The following is a 23,032-nucleotide window of genomic DNA, read 5'->3' on the forward strand; positions in this document are numbered from 1 at the left end:
ATTAAAAAAAATATTAATTTGCGTTGATTCTTTTTGGAAATCCTAGTTTTACATGTCTTCTTCTTAAAAAAGCAATAAAAAAATATTTTCATTCTATACATAATATTTTCTGATTATTTTACGATCGGTCTGCAGACCAGTTTTTCACAAGTTTTTAAAGTAAGATGTTATACTTGTTTTATTATTAATAAATAGTTCCGATTTTCTTTTGGCCATGGTGCCTTCACAAAAAAGTCCTCAAAATCATGTTTTATAGTTATTGGAATTTTTACAAAAGTTTTACCAGAGTTTTAGTTTTTCCCCGAAACCCTAATAGCCAAAGGTATTTTCGTAATTTCACGTCGAATCTCGTTCGAAAAATTTCCAGAACCTAAAGAATGTCTTGAATCCTTTCCTTAGCTGATCTCTGGTAGCATTTTATCCCATTTAGGTTGCGAGTCGTTTTGAGCATCCAATTCCTTCGATGATCTACTATCGTTACATCTAATATCCAGGTGAGAATAATCTCACTACAACACAGATTAGTTCAAAATTAAATATGATATTTTGTAATTCATGTTATAGTTTGCTTAAAGCTTTATATGTTTGAGTAGGTTTTTCTTTATTTGATTGTGTGATTGATTGTAGTAGTTGGATTTATGTTTGGTCAACTATGCACTGTTAAGTAAATGTAGATTTGAGAATGTACATGTTTTATATTTTTTTTGTCATGTATTGTATGAGCATATGTTTGAAAGTTTTTATGTACATGTCATATCAGTATGTAACGTAATTTTAAAAGTGAAAGGTAAAGATAAGCAAGGGAGTCGTATCGTCTCGAGAGGTATTAAGGAAAAGTTTCCCAGGCCGATGCTCAAATAGGGAAATTTCTCGGGCCGAGGCCCTAATAAGTTTAAAAGATAGAGCGAAGTGTGGGACTTTATAACCCCCATCTCTTCGTATCTAAAGTGTACACTGAAATTGGTATGACTACCCTAGTGGCACCCCGAACTAAAAGTTGATAAAATCAAGAAAAAAAAAGATCATGACACCAATTAGTTTTAAAATACTAATAACCGGTTCATGCATTGCATTACTCGAATTTTTTTGAGCTTTATATTATTCTCGCTGAGCGTAAGCTCATCTCTTCGAAAAATATGCGTCTGTGTTGTAGGTAAACAACTTGCAAAGAACTGAGCAGGGCGGACTAGCGACGTCGATAGCGAGATGGTTGGGTCATGGTTTCCATTCACGAATTAAGTCTTCCGCTACGAGTTATTAAGAAATAAAGTTTAAAGTTTTGTTTTCGTTATTAAAAAATAAGTCTTCCGCTACGAGTTGTTAAGAAATAATTTTTAAGGGTTTTTATTTTCATTTACTTCGAAATTTCAAAGAGTTTTATATTTTGGTTGAGATTTAGATTATGGATTATGTTTTAGTATGCTTGCTGTTATGTTTTGTTTCAAATTTGTATTTTCAATTTTGGTTAAGTACTTCTCATGAAATGTTTGATATGCAATCTTCATATTTTTCTTAAATTCTTTTGTTTCTTTTTAAGATCTTTAAAATTTTGGTTCGCCTTTATTCGATGTGTTTAAAAAAAAATTCATCTAAGTTTAAAAAGTAAGATAAGTAAGATGGTTTGAAAAGTCGGGTCGTCACAATATATATATATATATATATATATATATATATATATATATATATATATATGTAACGTCTCAAAATTTAAAGAAAAAAAAATTGTTACAAGTTAGAATTTTGAGTGGACGCGAATGTGATTAATGGAAATAAAATCTCGTTAAAAGTTTATGGATAGAAAATTATGTAATTAATTTTCTAAAGTTTATTTCCATTAGTTCGGGTTGAAATACTAGGTTTTAATGTTGAAGGTTTAAAGAGCAAATCCTGAGAACTTTCTTATTCCTTCTTGGTTAAGTCTCGGCCACTTTCTTCTTCAAGTGGTAAGGATGAGAATAATAAAAGTGCTGATCATCTATAAATGGACATGTGTGAGTGTATAAGCCAAGTTCCAAAATGGCAGATTATCACATATGATACATGTGACACGTATTTGTAGTGGCTATCTCTTTATTTTGGTCATACTTATCCCTTCCTCTTAATGTATCTTCATTCAATTAAATATCCACAGCAAAACCCATTCGACCAAGACCACAGAACACACGGGGAAAAAAAAAACTGTATCACGTGAGGAAGAACAAGAGGAAAATCGGGAAAGAAAAATAGAGAGCGAACGAGAGAGAGATAGCGAGAGTGAGAGTGAGCGAGAGTGTGGGATTAAAGCACGACGAGAAGGAAATCAAGAGAGTGGGCCGCGCGACCGGGAATAAGAGAGAGCGACAGAGTGGCCGACGAGGACCGCAGTTTGTCGCCGCCGGGTTAGGAGCCGGTTCTGCCGGAAATAATTCAAGGTCGATGGACATCGTTCAAGGTAAAGAAATCCTTGAACCTAATTCCTCTCTTTGAATTTTAGAAAAAAAAAAATATTAGGGATTTGAATCTTGAATTTGGGGCTTTCGAGCTGTGATGATTTTCATGGATTCGGGTTGGTTTTATTGTTGATTGTCGTGGCTGAGGTTGATGATGTTGCTTTTCTTGCTGAATTGATTTTATACCTCAGATGGTGATGGTTGGATGATTGTGCGTATTAGGGTATTTGCTCTGGGTTTCTTCAGCGTGATACGACAACGACGAAGAAGAAGAAAGGTCGGCCGAAGATTAAAAAGAAGCTCGCCGAATTTTACATCAAGGCAAGGAATCATCGATTCCATTTTATTTTCTTTGCTCGAAATTCAGAATTAGATAACTGGGATTTTGATTTTAGTTATGAGCTTGAGCTTAATTGGATGATGACTTAACGGGAATCTCGTTGGATCCAGTTATTTCTTGGATTGTGACTTTCTTGAAAAGTTGATTGTGCTCGTTTGATTTGATCCAAGTCAATGGAAAAAAAAGAGTGAATATTGTAATGTTGTAATGATTTGGATTTTTCCATTGATTTGTCACGGGTTTGGGTTCTTCATGTTTTGTTCGGGGTATGTTATAGTTTCAAAACTTGGCTTTAATTATGTTAAAATTTGAGCGAGTCTCTGAGGATTTCACAAGTGTAAATGGGAATGTGAATTTGAGACTCGTGTTTGAATTAATTATTGAAATAAGCTTGAATGGATTTGATATTTGACTCCGGGTTTTGACATGAGCTTAGTGTTTGGGAAATTGGAAATTTCCACCGGATTGTTGCTTGTGTGTTTTGTCTTTAGTTAACACGAGTTTGTTGATTCCATTGAGAATCTAATATGATTATTTATCGGAATAGGATATCGAGACTGAAAGTCGTTTAGAGGGTTCACGGTGTAAGTGAACGTCCGGATTCTCGGTATTAGTGAACGTTTGGATTCACGGAGCGAGCGAACGTCTCGTGGACAAGCGACGTAGACGCTTAATCTCGAGGTAGGTTATTATAACTCTTCTCTCCTGATTATATGGTTTGGCCTCAAGTATATATTATTTTCGAAATGAAAATGGTTGTGAACGTGCCACGAAACCTAAACTGTTCTTAGAAAATGTGGCGGAACTTCATCTCAGGATATCTGATCATGAAGTTGAGAATATTTTCGATATTATACTTATATCCCTTATTTGAAAAATATAAATATAATATTTTTCTTTATTGGCCTGGGATAGCCGGATCCTTATATATACGAAGCGGAGAAAGCATGCGTATATATAAAAGGGTGTGGAGAGTGCACCATTCTGATCAGAGGAATGCCACGTGTTATGTGAGCAAGCGGTGGCAGGCCACCAGCATAAAAATCGCATTTTGCATTTGCATATTTCATCATTCAATGCACGTTTACTTTTTTTGCAAGCTAGACTCGTACGTGGTTGGAGATCAACACGTGACGGGGGTTATACTTGTACGTGTATGGAGATCTACACGGGACAAGGATAGTACTATTATATGAAAGTATTATTGTTTTTCGAAAATGATATATGAGAATTATTATTCTTGAAAATATATTTTTTAAAAAATCGAGCCAAATATTATAACACCTACTGTGCCTCAAGCTCACCCTACGTTTCTTTGTTTTTCTTAAATTATCTGTATAACCAGGAAAGTGAAAAGAAATGTTAGGACGACTTCGGGATTAAGTGTGGTCGAGAGTTTGAAGGTTTTCGCTGGATAGATTATCAAGTATCAAAGGTTGGTTTTATTTTCGTTTTCTTTCTTTTATCTTTGGACTTGTAAAGTAAATAACTGAGTATGCACCGTGGGTTAGTTTTGTAAAGTTTATTACTGCTTAATTATATTCTTTAATCACGCCTCATCTTTTCCCGGGGCGTGACAATATATATCCTATATATAGCATTACGTACAGGTTAATAACCTTTATAGTTATATAATTGGCTACGCAGCCATCTTAAACACTAGCGATTTGGTTTTAACCAACCTTTCGTTAATTTCTCGTAAATAGTCATCTTGCTCACGTGGCTTCTTATTAATTGAATTAGTTTTACATATTTGCCCTTATTTATTACGCCCGCTAATTGAATTAGACAGTTTTTTTTAAATTTTGAATCTAACCGATTTGGAAAGATTGTTAACGTGTATTTGGAAATTTTCAGCGTTGACTTTGGTTAATTAGTTTCTATTTTCGTGACAATTAATTATGGATAAAATCTGTAAATATATTTTTTATTTATTGAATAAATCTGTAAATTAAACATACATTTACATGACTCATTAACATATTAACATATTTATGTATTGTAAATTTCTTCGTTGTACATTGATACTCATTTACAATAAACACGGTAAAAAAAAATCTACCGTCCTTAAAAGGAAAAAAAAAGGTGTGGATCGATCGATTGATCGATCAGCATGTGAGCCCAATAATCCCAACATACCAACGAAGTTGCGGATAAGATTGGAAATCGGAAGGAAAATATGACTGGTTGTCTTCGATCCACGTCTTTTTTTTTTGAAGTGGGAAATGAATAATAGAATATTGGGGAGAGAATCATGTGATGATGCTGAGGAAAGTAGGTATGTGCGCGATTCGCATCTCTTTGCATTGCTTCGCTATAATAATATGCATACGCACAGAGAGACAGCAAAAGTGTGTTGTTGACGTTCGTGTCCATCGATCACCGTCGATGGCAATGATGCGCAACAGGGTCTTGGAGGAAAGGCTTCGCGAAGTCCGTGCCGCTCCGTACACCTCCTCGTCGTCGTTCAAGCTCCAGACAGCGCCGCAGTGGAGCAGGGAAGAGTGCGGTGGGTGCGGGAGAGACGAAAACGCGGCGGAGAGGATCGCGAACGTGGTGATATCGATGCCGTTCATAGTTCTGGTTCTGATTGCTCCTAGGAAGACTATATAGTTTGAAATTTATGGTAATTAATTAATGACGTTTAATTTCCTTCCTCGAATAGCGCGAACAATTATTATGACCGAATTTATGTATTAATTTTTTAATTATTCTACTTCAAAATGGGCGGGATATGTTTTAGGTCTGTTTGGTCTTTTAACTTCTTGTTAATTGATGGGTGTAGCTATTTACGGAAAATTAACTAAAGGTTGTCTAAAACCAAAACCTTATTAACCGTGTGACTATATACCTATATAACATATATATATATATATATATATATATATATGTATGTATATATATTCTCACATATATATATACATAAAAAGTTATATATAGATATGTATATATAATATTTTATTACGTAAAAACAAACAAACTCATATATATATATATATATATCTTTTATATCTTCATTTACAAAAATATATGAAAAATACTTAATATATCTCATTATATATATATGTATATTCATGGAAGCGGAATATAATTCTACGTTTATCATATATAATTTATATATATACTCCTCTTTGATTATATATATGACATATGTAAAATAAACACATCAATAAAAAAAAGAGAGTTAAATATTAATCTATAAAATTCATAACGTTCTCTACAATGTTAAATTTCGGGGTTTCACAATCTCTCATACTTATTAGAATTTTCGTCCCGAAAATTAACTAGAAAGTCAAGAAGAAACGTAAAAACTCTACTTGGAAATAATAATAATCTTTAAAAAAATCATCGAAATCTTTAATCTCCAAAATGGTGAAATCGATACTCAGCTCTAACCACTAATTATTATCGATAATTTTTTAAGTAGTACTATGATAATAATAAAGCATTACCGGACGGTAAGGTCGTGCATAAAACTTTTATAGTTTTCTCTAGACTATAGCCTAATTTTTTTTTCCAACTCCAACAAAAAAAGGAGTGAGTAGCACCAGAGTCAAACAATACAAAGGCGTCATAACAGACCTGCTACTACATCCGAGGTGCTGACTAGGGCATCGACATTGGTGTAGGCGTAGATGTGACCTTGAGGAGGTTGTGGTGTCTGAGTTGCTGGTGGTGCTTCTAGTCGGCCCTGGAAAAAGTGTGGCCCTTCAATTACAACTTGAATGAAGTTGAGTCGCCCATTCTTATTGCTCTGCTCAAAGATTTGCTTCGGATAATCTTTAAGGAAGTGTCCTGGCTGACCGCACTTGTAACACAATATACTGCCCATCTTACATTCTCTTGGGTGCATCCTTCCACATATGTTGCACTTCGGAAATGACTCATTTTCCGTCTGTTGCCTTTGGCCCCCACAAGAAGAGTAGTAGTTATAACTTATATACATTTGATGTAATAAACTCCCACGAAGACTCTTGCTTGTATCTGCTGAATAATTAATAAAGAGTTGAAATTTTCATTTATTCTTCCTTGTTTGTTTGAAGCTTTATGATAAACCTTAGTCTTTAGTCCTTAAACAAACCTAACAACAAATGAAGAGTCAAATATAGATTTGCATGAACAAACTCTTCATGGTTTTCTTAAGCATATTCACAATCTAAGTGTCAAATGGCTATTGATCTCAGTATGACTGTTAGGAGAACCTATGATGTCTAGTTATGAGACATAGAGAGTTGGAGACTATATAGTTCTTCCCAGATATCTTCTGAAGATACTAATTGACCAGTGCACTTCTATAGACAGTATAAGAACAAATTATTTAACCTCTTCTGTCTCAAATTCACTATGTATGAATTGCATCATGCTTACCTCAATGCTGAAATGAGACATGTCATTTCATAGCTTACGTACTCTCATTTGAGAAAGTCAGAGTTCTAGATTCACTATGTGATATAGACAAGACCTATTTATGAAGTACTAAGTTATGAAGATGTCATGAACAACTTCGTGAAGATCTCATAGATATGGAATTCATGTACAAGATTGCTAAAATGCAATGTATATCACCTCATGCTTTTTTTCTTGGAATGTGAATAAATGAACTGGCCAGTGCCCAAAATGAGTAATAACTCTTTTCGATGAATCAATGTGACTTGTTAGCTCCTCGTCAATACATTGTTTCTAACTTATTCACAAGTGACAAAGGAGTTGAGGAAATAACAACTAGAATGGTAAAATGGTAATTTTATAAATCCCATCTAGTTGATGATATTTGTGAAGGGTAAACATAGATAATATTCAATGGATCCACTCATCACAATTAAGTAGAATTTTGAGTAGAAAATATATTCATTTGAACCGAGAGATTTTCAGTGTCAACTCTTTAGTGGAGCCAGTTGACATTAAGCTAGAACTTGGAAAAGGTTTGTGAACTTTTGTGTCCAAGTATGGTAGCTCAAGCTTTGTTCATTTGGATCCATGAGGTACCACAAGTTATTAGAGTAGGATTTGTTAAACTAGTAGCTAAGTCCAAACAAGTTCAAATGTTGAACTATTCAAATTTTACGAAAATTATATGAAGGGTAATTTTGTCCATAAGGACATAAGATGGTATAAATGTCAAAATAAGATTTTGGACATTGTCATATGATGACAATGTAATTGATCCACACAGACAATATTGGACATTTGTGCTTTGATGATTGAATTTCAATTTATGTGAAAATTCTACATCTTGTATTGTCATGAACAAATAAAGAAACATCTAGAAGCTTGTTCTAGATGTCAAAACCGTGGCCATCAATACAAGAAAGAAAAATTATTTTGTGCATTGATGTATGAAGATACTTGCCAAAAGGAAAAGAAGAAACAAATTTATAGCACATGTGCTATGATGATGGACGGCCAACTAGAGGAAAAAGGGAAACAAATTTCTAACCCTTGGTATTATTATGATAGGAATGGGAAATAAAGATTGTGCTCATGAATATGTGATATTCAATAGAAAAGAGGAAACTACCTCTTCAATGCAATCACTTCTCCTATGAATAACACACCTCATTTACAATGTTGAAACAAGTTTTTGAGATTGAGAGCTTCTCTCTCTAGAACTTGGCCGCCCCTTCTCCCTCTCTATCTTCTTCTTGGTCTTTTGTTTTGGAACCTAGCTAGGTCCTCATTAGACCTAACGTTTTGTATTAGCTCTTTGGCTCTAAGTCTAGTTGTCACGACCCGCATGACACCCGTCGCCCTCGGATCGCGACCTTTTTAATAATCCATTATATTTCCAAGAAAGAAAACATTTCAGACATACTTTACATACACGTTTTATCAAACAAACAGCGGAAATAAAATTAATTTGAATATAAGTAATAGCAAGGGTTCCTAGAGCTAGTCCGCTAAAACCGGTAAAATTTTTCTCTTCTAAAAGAGTTACAAAGATGCGGACTACCCTAGCTTGCTATTCATAAGCACTGGCCCATAATCGTGCTAACTGAGTTTCAAAACGTAAAAAGAGTTTCGGGCCGATCATCTAAACGTTATTATATAATAAAAGTTCTTTCAAAATCCATATAACATTTTCACGAGCATACAAGCTCGGTTTTCAAAAACCTGATACCCATTTCCCAAAAAGACACTTCCTATGCCACAGGTCGTCATGAGATCTACCTTGACTAGCACTCATACTTCGCCCGAGCTTTTCCTTTATCTACGAGAAGAGGGATTTATGGGGTGAGTCACACCGACTCAGTAAGTAGGATATGTAACCTACTACTCATGAGATGCATAGATGCAGATGATGAACGCAAATGACAGTTTCAGAAGAATAAAAAAAATTCAATCATTCAAGTAGCATAACGAAAAATTATTCAATAATAGAAGCATATATAGTTTTAGAACTCAGTTCTAGAACGATCAATCACACAATCATATAGGAATCCGACTAACAACCGATTTCCTAGGAACTCATCCATCTCACTCATCCCGGCGCCTTACATCAGTGGACTGGCCAATCAACACTTTAGTCCGCAACCGTTCATAAGAGATGAGTAAACCATTCCGAGAACTCGAGCCTAGTCCTTGGAAGGCCGAAGTTCTAACATCTTGGATCCACTAACACATGTAGGAGGGCCTTAATGCACGCTTGGTAGAGGGGAGCAAACCCTCAACAATCCCTGGTTGCTCCAGGGTTCATATTTCCCTCAGGATAGGTAAGCCACCCATCGACTTACCTGAAGCCACCCATTGACTTCCCATTAAAGGGTCTCTGAGGATGCCACCCGCTACATTGCTGACAAGGGTTCATTAAGTTTTACAGGGGCCGTCTATAGCTTACCTGCTATCTTATTACAGGAGGAGATCTTATCGAGATAAAACCCGTCATTAACATTATTAATTTAAATGTATGGCTCTTTAAGTATTTTGAAGGAATTGTCAACAGCTGTGAAGCTGGGACCTCTTCCTAGAACAGTTCCTCTCGGGATTGAATCCGAAGGACAGCGTCTTTCCTCTTCCTGTTGTCTTCTTCATCGGGACAAAGGAGTAAAACCTATTATAGAAGCTTAACATAGTTTTAAAGGCTTCAAGGATATTAACCCGCTAATCGTTTAACCCTATCATTTTATTATCTTATTAGTTAGTAGCTGAAGCCTTATTCGGTCGTCTTGTCTAACTGAGGGTTCCTCTTGGCTTTAGGATTAAACGAGTAAACATAAACAATTATTCTACTAGGGACCATTCCCCTTTTGGCGCCTCAAACCTACATCCCACTTACCCGGAATAGTTCTCAGAGAACTCGATGAATTTCAGAGTCTCTTTGCTTTACACGCTTTCCGAGACCTTTAGCACGTCCTGAAGCGTGGAGAGAACGAAGTTGAAACTTCGTTAGTTATTGGATTCGAAACTATTTGAAAATATAAGGTTTGTTGTCGGGATTAGATTCGAGTCGGTTCAGAATTCGAGAATTTAATTTATTATTCTCCGGTTTTTCGGAAGTCAACTTATTCAATGCTAACTCGGGATTCAGGGCTAGAAGGTAGGCTACGTTTTCGAATTTTTTCTATGATCTCGAAAGGACCAATGTACATCGGGCTCAATTTTCCCTTCTTGCCGAACCTCGTCACACCCTTGAGTGGTGTTACCTTCAAGAACACAAAATCTCTGACTTGAAATTCCAGTGGCCACCTTCTCTTATTGGCGTAGCTTTTCTATCGACTTTGGGCAGTTCCCATTCGATCACGAATTTTTTTGATAGCCTCAGTTGTGTCTGGGATAAAATCTGTTTTCTCGAGATTATTTTCTCCATCTTCAAACCAGTGAATTGGAGATCGGCACTTTTTCCCATAGAGAGCTTCATATGGTGCAACGCCGATTGAGGCTTGGTAGCTGTTGTTGTATGAGAATTCAATAAGTAGCAGCCTCTTATTCCAACTCCCACCAAAATCCATGACACTTGCCCTTAGCATATCCTCTAGGGTTTGAATAGTCCTCTCAGACTGGCCATCCGTTTGGGGGTGAAAAGCGGTGCTAAACTTCAGTTGCGATCCCAGCGACTTTTGCACGCACCTCCAGAAGTTAGAAGTGAAACGACCATCGTGATCTGAGATGATGGATAGAGGAACGCCATGCAGTCTCACCATGTTATTCACGTATAAATCAGCCAACTTCTCCACAGAGTACGTGACCTTCATCGGGATGAATCTAGCAGACTTGGTCAAACGGTCCACCACTACCCAGATAGCATCATAACCCTCAACCGTCTTAGGTAATCCAACCACAAAATCCATTGTGATTTGTTCCCACTTCCATTCAAAGACTTCGATTGGCTGTAATTCTGTAGCTGGTCGTTGATGTTCAGCTTTCACTTTCTGGCAGGTAAGACATTTACTGACAAACTTTGCAACGTCACCCTTCATTCTGTTCCACCAAAAGTGTTCTCGGATGTCTTGATACATCTTCGTGGAACCTGGGTGGAATGAATACGGTGTCTCATGTGCTTCGGTAAGAATTTGCCTTCGTAACTCATCTTCGTTGGGTACACAAATCCTTCCATCAAAAAATAGTACATCATTCTCCGAAATGGAAAGTTTTGACTCTTGGCTTTCCAACGCATCGTCTTTCAACTTTGACATCTCCCGATCACGCATTTGCGCTTCCTTGATCCTCTTAAAAAGATCTGATTGTAAGGTCATATTGGCTAATCCTTGTGTGACAACTTCAAATCCCAAATTGTTGATTTCATTAGTGAGTTGAGGAGATAAAGTTTGCATCATCGATAGACTAGCCTCACCCTTCCTACTTAAGGCATCTGCTACCACGTTTGCCTTTCCGGGGTGGTAATGGATACCACAGTTGTAGTCCTTAACCAATTCTAGCCACCTTCTTTGCCTCATGTTCAACTCCTTTTGAGTGAAAATATACTTTAAGCTCTTATGATCGGTAAATATCTCACACCGTACGCCATACAAGTAGTGTCTCCAAATCTTGAGGGCAAACACCACTGCGGCTAACTCCAAATCATGAGTAGGATAATTCCTCTCGTGATTCTTGAGTTGTCGTGATGCATAGGCCACTACTTTTCCATTTTGCATTAACACAGCACCAAGACCTGTCTTTGACGCGTCGCTGTAAATAGACAACGGTTCTCCACTTTCAGGGACTATAAGGATTGGCGCGGTGGTGAGTCTTCTCTTCAACTCACGAAAACTCTCTTCACATTTCTCAGTCTACTCATACTTCTTAACTTTCTTCGTGAGGGTGGTGAGTGGAGTAGCTAATGTAGAAAACCCTTCATTAAATCTTCTATAGTAGCATGCTAAACCGAGAAAACTCCTGATCTCTGTCACACTTCGAGGCGGTTTCCAATCATTCACAGATTCTATCTTGGAAGGATCAACGGAGATCCCATCCTAAGAAACCACGTGTCCAAGGAAATGCACCTTATCCAGCCAAAATTCGCACTTCAAGAATTTGGCATATAGCTGATGTCGTCTCAATGCCTGTAGTGCAACTCGCATGTGCTCTTCGTGATCTTCGACACTCTTAGAGTAAATAAGAAGTTCATCAATGAAGACTATTACAAATTTATTCAAGACGTCGCTAAAGATCCTATTCATCATATCCATGAATGCTGCTGGGGCATTAGTGTGTCCAAAAAGCATGACCGTGAACTCGTAATGACTGTAGCAGGTGCGAAAAACATTCTTTGGAATGTCGTCCTCTTTGACTCATAATTGATGATAGCCGGATCGCAAGTCAATCTTTGAGAATTCCTTCGCTCCCTTGAGTTGGTCAAACAAGTCATCAATCCTAGGAAGCGGATACTTGTTCTTGACAGTAACCTTGTTAAGCGCTCTGTAGTCGATGCACATGCGAAAAGATCCATCCTTGTTCTTTACGAATAAAACCGGTGCTCCCCATGGTGAATGACTTGGGCGAATGAATCCTTTATCCAACAACTCTTGAAGTTGTGTTTGTAGTTCCTTGAGCTCGGCTGGTGCCATTCGGTAGGGGGCCTTAGAAATCGGTCCCGTACCAGGTAGTAATTCAATCCCAAAAGAAATCTCACGCTCTGGAGCTAAGCCTGGTAATTTTTCGGGAAAAACATCTACATAATCCTTCACTACCGGCACGTCGTTAGGAATTGCTTCTACATCCTTCGTCTTGTCCACTACTGGCGCTAGGAATAACACCATTTACTCATCAATCTTCTATCTTGTAATGCCGACACCAACATCTTTGATTTCTTGAGTGGCCTTCCTTCAAAGGTAAACCCTCTTCCCGTTACTGGCTTGAAGATTACTCTTTTACGGCGATAATCGATCATTGCATTATTCTCGCCTAAGAAGTCCATACCCAAGATAACATCAAATTCTTTCATTTCTAAGACAATGAAATTACTCTTTAACTGATCTAGTCCACCTATAATTGTCGATATTCCTTCCAGACAGTACTCCGATAACAACTCATCACCAGACGATAATGCGTCCTGACAACCTTATTAGTTTTTACTACACTATCGCCTAATTTCATAGCCAATTCTAATGAAATAAAGCAATGCGTAGCACCAGAGTCAAACAATACTAAAGCATCAAAATGAGCTATAGGAAGCTGAACTGCTACCGCATTCGAAGAGCTGGCTAGAGCATCGGCGTTGGTGTAAGCGTAGATGCGGGCTTGTTGTGGTGGTGGAATTTGGGTGGTTGGAGGTGCTTCTAAACGACCTTGGGAAATCTGTGGCCCTTCGATGGCAGCTTGCATGAAGTTAAGTCGTCCATTCGGGTTATGCTGCTGATATTGTCCATTCTGAGAAGAAATTGATTTCGGACAATCCTTGAGAAAGTGACCAGGCTGACCACCCTTGAAACAAGTCATGGTTCCCTTCCGATACTCTCCAGGATACATCTTTCCACAAGTCTTGCATACTGGAAAGGTCGTTCCCTCTGCCTTGACCTTGTTGTTGGCGTTGCCACTATTTCCAGGATGGTTTCTCTTCTTTCCATTCCCATTCCATTGGGGTTGTGACTTGAAGCCTTGACGGTTATGATTAGGCTGGGGATTTCCTGATTGGTTTGGCTTCCTATTGTCGGGTCCTCTGCTTTGACCTTTCTCCTCTTTTCGAGCCTTGTAAAACTGGGCTCGTTCCTCCTTTACTTGGATCAAGTGGTATTCAGCTCGCATGGCACGTTCGAGGCAGTCAGCCACCTACCACACAGTCAGCGACTGTGGTAGGTGGCTGACTTCCACTATCAATGGCCAAGGCCAATTCCGGTCGGAACATTCCCATCATCCTCCTAACTCTTTCTGTCTCTGTTGGAACCAAGTGAGGACACAGTGTGGCCAATTGATTGAACTTACTAACAGCTTTAGTCATAGTCACCGTCCCTTGCTTCAGCTCCGCAAACTCCTTTTGCTGAGTGTTCATCGCTCGCATGTTGAAATACTTACTGTTGAACTCCTCAATGAATTCTTCCCAAGACATAGCGCGTGTGTCTCTTCTAGCAGCAACTGTCTCCCACCAGTATCGTTCATCCTTCTTCAGAACAAAAGACGCGCATATGACTTTCTCAATTTATGAGATATTCATGAAGTTGAAGATCTTCTTCATCTCTGACATCCACTCGTCAGCCACTAAAGGATCAGTGGAACCTTCAAAATCTGGAGCTCTCATCCTCCTGAACCTTTCAAAAAGATCATCAGCCACAACAACTTGGCCCATCTGAGGTACGCCCTGAGGAGGTACTGGTGGTGCTTGTTGATCCCCTTCCATATTTCCATTCACTTGCGGGAGGTGGTTCCTCAACTCTTGTATCTCCACTTCTTGGGCTTCAATACGTTGTAGCAATGCAGTAACGAGTACCTCAAGATCTGGCTGCGCCACTGGCTGAGGTGCGGGGGCTGGACCATTAGGATTATCTGCTGCTCCCTATTGTTCGGGAAATTGAGCTGCATGATGAGCATCTTGCACTGGGACATCAGCAGCAACTCTGCCTCTTCCCATACCTCGGCCTCGTGGCCTACCTCTGCCTTGTCCACGAGCAGCTTGAACGTTTTCCATCTAAGATTTCAAAGACATTTTCGCGATTATGGTTTTTTTTGCTACTAAAACTATTAGGATTGATTATAGAGAAGACTTAACATGCAAAACACCCTCATACAAAGAACTTTATAAAACTATTAAGATAAAAGTGTTTTCCATATTAAGTAACTTAAACATATAATCCAAATACGAAAGTGATACTTAAAACAAAAAAAACAAAAACCAAAACCTCACAAAAAAAATAAATAAATATATAACGAGTGCTTTAGACTTTGGGGGGGAGAAGAGGAAGGAGTGAGTGATGCTCTAACTCAATACGAAAGATTTAGTCTTCTTCTGGATCATCTTCACTAGGATCTTCTTCTGATTCTTCCTCTACTGGGTTCATGTTGGAATCGCCCTCTGGCGGTAGATCATCGTCGGCAAGATCCATATAATGCTTCATGTCCCTCATGAACTCGTCATATGTTATTCCAGGCGCGGATTCATAGGTGCGATATGCCCCTTGTTGTTTTTCAAAATCAGAGAGTCCGTTCCAGTAAACTCTAATCGCATCTTCCTCATCGAAATTATAAGGACAGTGGACGAACGTTTTGAAGAACCGATCATAGTATTCCTTTACGGTCTCTCCAGTGTTCATCTTGCATGCATCCAAAACTTGACGGAAATTTAATCTGTCCATTTTTGCACGTCATCCTTAAGCAGTGAAGTTTCGTATAATTCATTTCTTCATATACTCCCAGCCAGCTTCGGGGTGCTCCTCTATCTTTCTTTCCCAGTGTCTAAGTGCTCGCCTTTGGACTTGGAGTTGCGTGAAGGACACCTGTAGAGGTTCTCGGACTCGCGAAATTCGAAAATGCATATCTATATTATTACACCATTCCCGTGTGCCAATAGCTCCTGTCGAATCGCCTGTAAGAACTGGAGGGTTCGTCTTTAAGAAATCGACCATGGCATCTCGATCATTATTGCGCTCTCGAGTTTCCGCGATCACGTGTTTTACTACTTCATCATCCATCTAATCGAAAGAAAAAAAATGAACTAAACGTACAAAATAAAACAATAATTAACTTACTTAAGTAGGGGGAAGCCGTGCAATCGATAGCGAAGGGGGTCGTAGATTCGTTGCTCTGATACCAACTGTGACGACCCGAATTTTAGGACCATCTTACTTATCTTACTTTTAAAACTCAAGAAAATTTGAGGTAAATTTTTTTTAAAACATAACTTAAAATATAAATTTTGAAAACTCATAACCTAAAAATAAATTTTCATTTAAAACTTGATGAACGAAAACAACCAAAAAGTCGAAGTTGCATAATCGGAAACTAAAACCCAAAATACCATTGTAAATAAATACCATAAATAAAGTCGTAACCTTTAACGGAATTGAAAAACATAACTTAAACCATGAAAAATAAAACATTGGGTTTGGATTATTGAAAAACTGAAAGTAAAGCGGAAGTCTTTTATTTTCGAAAACGGCAACCATAACCCAACCCTCTCGCTATCGTCGCCGCTGATCCACCCTCCTCACTTGTTCATATGTTGTTTACCTACAACACATACGCATATACATAGAGTGAGCTAATGCTCAGCGAGAATAATTATAACTGATCACAAAACATACGCAATAACATAAAATGCATGAACCGGTTATTAGTACTTTAAATTTAACTGTGACATGAGATACCCTATTAAAAGTGTATCGTATTTTAGTTCGGGGGTCCCCTAGAGTAGCCGTACCGATTTCAGTGTACACTTTGGTAACGAACCATGGGGCTGCGACCTCCCATAGAATGCCCCGTCACATACATAAACATATGAGGAACTCTCTATGTGAGCCCGTAGTTCGGCTCGAGAAATTCCTCTAGGTACCTCCGTAGTTCGAGGCAGTATGACTCTCTTGCTTACTTAACTTATTAATTCTGTTTATTACGTTAAAAGCATGAGCGATATAAGATAAAAACATACATGATAACATATCTAGAAAGATAAGACGTGTTATAAATATTCTAATACACAGCATAAGATAACATAAACTCACATATCGTCATACCATATCATATTAAACACATTCCGAACAAACACACACACAAAAATTCACACAATACATTAATACTTCATATCACATAATACTAAGTATACTTTTGAACTAATATGTGTTGCAATGAGATTATTCTCACCTTCGTTTCGGAAATTACGACCGTTGGTCGACGATGCTCGGGAAAACTAGACGGCTCGGAAAAGCTAAGCGCCTCGGAACCTAATCGATGGGAAAAATTATTAAGCTTCTATTGAAGAAGTTCTAAAGACAACTCAGGTTCTGGAAATTTCAAAATTTTGGCTGAAAGTGTGAAATTACGAAATTACCCTTGGGGTCGATAAAATAAATTTATGAAAAATAAATCTATAAAAATTACTGTAAAAGAAAAATGATATTTGGAACACTTCATACTTCAGAGACATATACAAAATATGCTCAGATTATTTAATAAAAATCAAAGTAGTATAAGAAAGTAATATTTAGTCTTTTAAACAAAACAAAAACTGTTTTGGAACGATTCTGCGCACCGTTTGGAATTTATTCCAAATATATATTCTGTGGGCATCAAAAACTTTGAAACTTTGGACTAGATACCATAAACATATAGAACTAGGCCGTGTATAAAAATTAGGTCAAAAATAATTTTGTAGATATATAAACAAGACGTTTTGTTGTAAAAATAATCAGAGCGGAAACAAGTCTGCGCACTGATTGTAATAAATTCATAAAATATTATGTACAGCATGAAAATATTTTTTATTCCAGTTTTAAAAAGAAGACATGTAAAACTAGCGTTTCCAAAAAGAATCAACGAAAAATCATAATTTTTGAATCCACAGTAAGTGTTTTAAAGTCTGAAAATTGGAAATAGGCCAGATCAGCGAATCAGGTCTGCGCACTGATATGAAAATAATCGGAAAATATTATGTAGTTCATAAAAATATTTTTCGATTAATGATTTAGATTGAAGACATATAAATCTAGGTTTTTCAGAAAGAATCAATTAAAAAAACGATTTTTGAAACCACGGTAAGCGTTTTAAGAAACCAGTTTTTTTAAAAAAAAACCCTAAAAAACAATGAAGAACAACCTAAAGAGAATACCTTGATGAGGATGTAGAGGATTGTTTCTTAAGACTTTCAAAAGCAAAAAGACACAATGAACGATGATGGATTTGAAGAATTGGGAGAGAGGGTGAGCGTGAGGTTGAAAGAAAATAAAACGTGAAAAAAAAGAATCAAGATTGGCTTAGGCTATATATAGGGCTTTGGGAGAACTAGGGTTCTCGTTTGCTAAGACTGAGGCTTTTTTTTTGGCTTTGTGAAAAGAACCACGTGACATAAAATCTGTTAGGATTTGTAATTTTTTTTTAAATATAACTAAAGATTCGGATTGCTAACACGTAGCCAAAATTCTCTTTAACATAATAATTATACTAAAGCATACAGTTTGACCACGTAACTTATCTAGAAATATATATATATATATCTATCTAATCATATCTGATATATTTTCATTTATTTTACAATGAAGAAGCATTATTGGTTACGTAATCCAATATATATATATATATAGTATTTTTAATATTGAGGTATATATGTAACTTGCGACTCGATATATATATATATATATATATATATATATATATATATATATACTTTATTTATATCGTAGCCGAACATTTATAAGTATATATATATATAAGTTTATAAGCAACATACTTTATATATAAGTTTAGTGTATATATGTAAGTATATATATATATATATATATATATATATATATATATATATATATGCCTCCAAGTTCATTTAATCATATTACATATATATATATATATATATATATATATATATATATATAAAATATGTATATATACATTACATAAACACCAGATATCATAAATAAATAAAAACTAGGTTAAAAAGAATCTATAACAAGACTAAATTAGTGATACCTTAATGTTTTGGGGTTTCACACGAACTAAAAGCTTTCACAATCCATCTTCGTCTTGAACGTACAAGCCTCCACATGACCAGATCTGGAACTCCTCCTTCAAGGACTCGATATGTGATAGCACCAAAGTCTTCCGAAACGTAATCTTCGAGGAAGATAAGACAGCAGAATGACTTCTTTATATCTCACTAGATCTGAAAACGGGGTGTTTTCGATCTTTTTCTCTTCTCTCTAAGAATGGAATTGAAGCAATTCCGAGGGGAGGAAGATGAGGAAGAATCGGCCAACTTAAGGAGAGAGAGAGAGAGAAAGGCCACGAAATTCCTTGGCAAATTAGGTTAAATTTTGATTCACATCAACCCTCTATTTATAGCAGTTTAAAATGTATCTTTATAGAATATTCCAGAATATTCTAAAAGATATTATTTCCTTTTATTATGTTCACACTAGTGGATTAAATCTCAGCCATTGGATCTCAACAAGTGAATCCTATTTTTTCTCTCATCCGTCAGATCAGCATCTAGGATTTTATTTTATACAACAATATAAAATATTTGCTGTTGAGAAAATCTAGGAAATTATATTCTCCTAGATATTCTCCTAAATACCCTCCTGATATTTACCCTAAATATTAGGAGAGAATATAAGAAAATATATCTCCTATTTATTCTCCTATATTTTAGGAACAGAAAAAACACTGATTACCACACCAGTGCAAAAAAACGTCCAACACGGTAGGGAGTAGGCGATTTTTTTGCTTTTTCAAGGCCCAATAAATTTAAGCCCATTAAACACTTATTTACTTGTCCAACAATAAATAAGAAGTTTATTTACTTGATCTAGCAATAAATAAACAGCTTTACTTATAAATATTTATTTAATTCCCAAAATACCATTTTTGGAATTAATGCTGTCAATCACTATTACAACAAGTGAGATTATAATAATAATACATACTATTATATTAACGTTCTTATCCGCTTTTATCGAAGCCGAATCAGGGACGATGGACCTAGTAGTAGAAGCTTAACAATCTCGATAAAAGACAAAATATTCATTTTTCTTTTCTAATCGAATTGTCTAGTCCCTTTCAATACTCCACCGTGTAATCCAAGACTGAACCCAACTTTTATACTAGAATTATATTTACTCATCGTAACGAGTGTCCACTGATTTAGTCAGTACGTGATCATGACCCTCCAGTTTCTCCCGTATCGAGATAAGTCAATTTGTTCCGTTATACCTTTCTCGTTACATACAAGCCCTAAGCATCGTTGCTTCCCCAATGAAAGATTCAACCGAACGTAAGCCAACTTCGGAAGTGTACACAATCAATCGGTTCTGGAATCAACCCTTAGTTGAGAGAACATTAACCTTCTTTCAGGAAGGCTGGATTCCGTATCTGTAAAACACTTCCCTTCTACGATCATGGCCCGAGTTCCCAAAACATTCATTTATTCAACCTTCACTGGCCTTTGACGTGATGAATCAAAAAACCCAGTAACACGACCTAGAAGTCCATGATCACTTCAGGATTAAGATCAAGCATCAGTGTGACCATCATTTGTGACCCTGACTAGTGTGTCGTAACGGTCCTTAAACGACACATCTACATGCAAAGTCTGTCCGGGTCGTACACTTACCACAAGTGCAGAATGCTCCCACTAAGTGATCAACCTTCACTTGTGTTCCACATATATGACTTTAGATAAGGCTTTCCAGGCACATATCAGTCATCGACCAAATTTTAGTTTACCGCCCGATCTCGGATGCCCAACATGCGATTCAGTTTGATACGGAGACTATGGATGATAGTTGTTATTGATTCCGAATATTATCAGACCTCAACCCACTAATCATATGATGCTAATAAAGTAACTTCTTATCTTATTTAATAATCATCATCTTCTAGTGAGCAATATTCCCAACAGAGTTGTCTACCTAGGGCTACGAATTTTCAAAGAAAAAGAAACGGAAGAGAGAGGACTGAGAAAAAGTACTAAAAAAAGATTTGATGTTATATATAAGGCTTGATTAAACCCTAAAAGCTCAAACCTAATTCTACTCATACGCTAAATATATTAATTATAACTTTGATATATATCCTATATATAAAATTACGTACATGTTAATAACTTTGATAGTTTTATATATATATATATATATATATATATATATGTATGTATGTATACATATTCTCACATACATATATACAAACGTTATATATAGATATGTATATATAATATTTTATTACGTAAGAACAAACAAACTCATATATATATATATATATATATATATATACACATATATATCTTTTATATCTTCTTTTACAAATATATATGAAAAATACTTAATATATCTCGTTTTTTTTATATATATTCATGGAAGTGGAATATAATTCTACGTTTATCATATATAATTTATATATAAATATAAATATATATATATATATATATATATATATATACTCCTCTTTGATTATATATATGACATATATAAAAAAGACACATCAATAGAAAAAGAGAGACTTAAATCTTAATCTATAAAATTCCTAACGTTCTATACAATGTTAAATTCTGGGGTTTCACAAATATCACACATCTCCCTTCAGTTTAATATAAATAAAAATATTTCCCCAAAAAATATGTTATATTGCAAATACTACCCTTTTCGTTTATTTTTTACAAAAATAATATTTGAACTTCCAAATACGCCATTGATAGAAGTAATATTTATTTACTATTTTATAAAACAAAATAAAAATCAAAACCCCTGTTTAAACGAAAACCCTTAAATTTTTACAAATAAATATTTTGATTTAATTTTTTTTATATATAAAGTATAAAAATAAAGAGTTATTTCATTAAGGGCATTTTTGGGAAGTTTAAATTTTAATTTTTTTTTAAATAAATGAAAAGGGTGGTATTTGAGATATTATATATTTTTTTTAAGGGAGGTATGTTTCATTTATATTAAATTGAAGGGAAATATATGATATTTCTGAAAACCGACGGGATGAATCTCGCATTTCAATTAAACACATGGTATAATGTTGATATTTTCCCTATTTAATATGATTCAATGATGGAGGTATAATTCTCAGCCAACTCGAGTTGCGAAACGATGGCGCAACAAGACCAGCTAAAAAATCTGCCCTAGAATGTGTTAGACAAATATCTTATCTTGTTTGCCAAAAAAGATATGGTGCAGACAAGCATGCTGTCCAACGACTAGAAGTTTATTAGGTGGCAATCGGTTTTGAGTGTTTCAATTGATGGTGATGATCAAGCGCTCGTTCCCATTGATCAAGTGGTCAATAAAATTTTGCTACTGCGTACAGGTCCATTACAAATATTTAAGCTAAATTGCAATGAAGAAATAGCTGGTGATGAGGTCTATGCATAGCTCAGGTACATGTCATGTGACTCAGTAGTTGAGCTTGCGGCATCGTCTTCTTCACCGTACGCATTCCCCGTTGTTTTCTTGTCATGCCTTGACGAGTCTCAACCTCCTCAACTTCACTTTGTCGCTGCCACAATTCAAATATATTTATAATATCCTTCTATACAAAGTTGCCTTGAATTTCAATGTGGGACTTTTTTTATGTGTACAAAGTTGCCTCATGTATATTATTTACAAAGCAGCCCATATATTGTTTTTTTTTTTCAAAAATCATTGAAGTATTATTATTATTATTATTATTATTATTATTATTATTATTATTATTATTATTATTATTATTATTATTATTATTATTATTATTATTACACTATTGTTAATATTGGTGTTGTCGCACGAAAATGAACAACGATTAAATACATCGGGCGGTTCGATCTCAGGCCGGACCAAGTGATCGCACCCGGGCCAAAAATGTGAACTCGAAGACCGAGTTGCACCCTCCAGACCTTGAGGTGTGTTTTGGAGGGTGTGACCGTGCCAAAGGTTGGCTGCCTACGTACCCGTTTGTCAGGATCAGGTCAGAACGTAGTTCAATATGAATGTGAGGGGCTATCTTGGGCCCGGAGGTTGAGAATCCAAGGCTTTAGAGAATGACCCGGCTCGTAGCTTCTAGTGAAGACTTTAGAGGGGTCGCTTGACTCGTAGCTCAGAGTTCTAACTCAAGGGCCAAGAAGCGAGAGCGCAGCTTGTGTGCTATGAAGACTCGGGTCGCAGAAGGGGAACGCACTCCCTCTTGTGGAGGGGGGTTCTCAAGTTACTGAGCC

At 36.2% G+C, this 23,032-nt stretch overlaps 1 long non-coding RNA gene across 3 annotated transcripts; it reads left to right on the forward strand.

The window, feature by feature from the left end:
- Positions 1-1,981: 1,981 nt before the first annotated feature.
- Positions 1,982-5,517, forward strand: LOC149383357 (uncharacterized). Of its 3 annotated transcripts, XR_016301921.1 has the most exons (5): positions 1,997-2,431; positions 2,621-2,750; positions 3,317-3,450; positions 4,115-4,204; positions 5,178-5,517. It is a non-coding gene; the product is annotated as an uncharacterized LOC149383357 (long non-coding RNA). The 3 variants fall into 3 exon arrangements; XR_016301920.1 differs by lacking the exon at positions 5,178-5,517 and having other exon boundaries at positions 1,999-2,431; positions 4,115-4,353; XR_016301919.1 differs by lacking the exons at positions 3,317-3,450; positions 4,115-4,204; positions 5,178-5,517 and having other exon boundaries at positions 1,982-2,431; positions 2,621-3,169.
- Positions 5,518-23,032: the final 17,515 nt, after the last annotated feature.

The sequence above is a fragment of the Urtica dioica genome, chromosome 10, assembly GCF_054948205.1.
Source record: "Urtica dioica subsp. dioica isolate 48M chromosome 10, U.dioica_male_clone48M_v1_H2, whole genome shotgun sequence".
Classification (NCBI taxonomy): domain Eukaryota; kingdom Viridiplantae; phylum Streptophyta; class Magnoliopsida; order Rosales; family Urticaceae; genus Urtica; species Urtica dioica.